This window comes from Aptenodytes forsteri, unplaced genomic scaffold, assembly GCF_000699145.1.
Source record: "Aptenodytes forsteri isolate BGI_AS27 unplaced genomic scaffold, ASM69914v1 Scaffold126, whole genome shotgun sequence".
In the NCBI taxonomy this organism is placed as follows: domain Eukaryota; kingdom Metazoa; phylum Chordata; class Aves; order Sphenisciformes; family Spheniscidae; genus Aptenodytes; species Aptenodytes forsteri.
In genome coordinates, this window is record NW_008794599.1 from 301,184 (window position 1) to 302,513 (window position 1,330).

A 1,330-nucleotide genomic window follows, 5' to 3' on the forward strand; every position below is an offset into this window, starting at 1 on the left:
GCTCCCCGGGGGCGCCGCCGTCAGCCGCCGCCTGCGTGCTGCGGCAGTGCTGAGCCAGGACGGGCTCAGCGGCGATGCACCGTGCCGGCAGCGCCGGGGCAGGGCGGCGCGGCTGCCGCGGGCTTGCTCGCCGGACGAATAACCACTCTCCAGCGGTTCATCCCCACCCCATCGACGTCTACCTCAGAGGGGGGAATAACGGCGGCAAAAAGGGGAGGGATCACTTTTTTTTCTTTTTTTTTTCCTTTTTCTTTCTTTCTTCCTTTCTCTCTGGCTGGCTGCTCGCAGGCAAGTTGTAATTTAAGGGGAAAAATGGGCGTATCTGTAGGGTGTTTCCAAAGAGCTGCTGTTAAACATGGTTGCAGACTCCATTTGTAAGGTTCGCTGGGGTTTGTTGCTGGAAAAAATGCAGAGCCTGGCTTTTCCATCACCCCGTCCCAGCTGCAGGTCAAGGAGGTCCAGGGTGGGCGGCTTTGCTGATAAAAATCAATCAAGATCCCTTTGCAAAAGGCTTGGATTGGGTTGCCGTCCCCTCCCTGCAGCAGCGTGGGTGTCCTTGAGCACGAGGAGCGTTTTATCGGCTGTGGGTTTAGCTTAGGAGAGAACTCACTGGTTTAGCTGGGAGCGGGGATGAGCTGAGGGCCGGACCCTGGTACGTGTTAGGCAGGAGGACAGGCGAGGTGGTCATGGCGGTTTCTGCTGGATTTATAATCTACGAGGCGACAAACCTCTGCCTCCAAGCACCCCCAGCATCCGCAGAGTTATTCCTAGAGCTGCAACCCCGTGCCTCGATTTCCCCAGCTATAAAACCGTGGCTTAATGACACCTGATCTGGCTTGCAGGGTTGCTGTGAGGATTAATTATTTACTAATTCTGCAGTGTTTTCACTGTGAAATGCCTATTGCGATACCCCGTTCCCCCTCTGGAGCGGACGCTTGGGTGTGCCAGCCTTTCCTCTCCCATCCTTGGCTTTCAGTCCCCTGCGTGCTCATTTTCTCAGCTCTGCTTTAATTTTGGTGATAATTTGCTAACCTGGCTTGCAGCAGGGATGAGCCCCGGGATCTGCAGATGCCGAGTCTCTTCCCCAGCCCGCCGCGGTGACCGGTGCCGCTCTTCACCTCCGCTTTCCCGAGATACGTGAAGATGCTCGGATCTGGTGCCGGGCTCCAGCCTTGCTTGAGCAATTCTCGGTCTAAAACTGAGCCTGGCAAGGCTGGAGCTCTTCCTTCCCGGCGGGGAGAAGCCAGGCCCCCTCTCCCCAGGCCGGCCGCTGTCTGGCCCTCGGCACAGACGGCTGCCCAGCCCCCGAACTTTCCCCCTTTCGCCGGGA

At 57.7% G+C, this 1,330-nt stretch overlaps 1 protein-coding gene across 1 annotated transcript in view; it reads left to right on the forward strand.

The window, feature by feature from the left end:
* Window positions 1-1,330, forward strand: part of ADAMTS8 (ADAM metallopeptidase with thrombospondin type 1 motif 8) — a 9,516-nt gene that overhangs the window by 6,242 nt on the left and 1,944 nt on the right. The gene's annotated exons all lie outside the window — the stretch shown is intronic.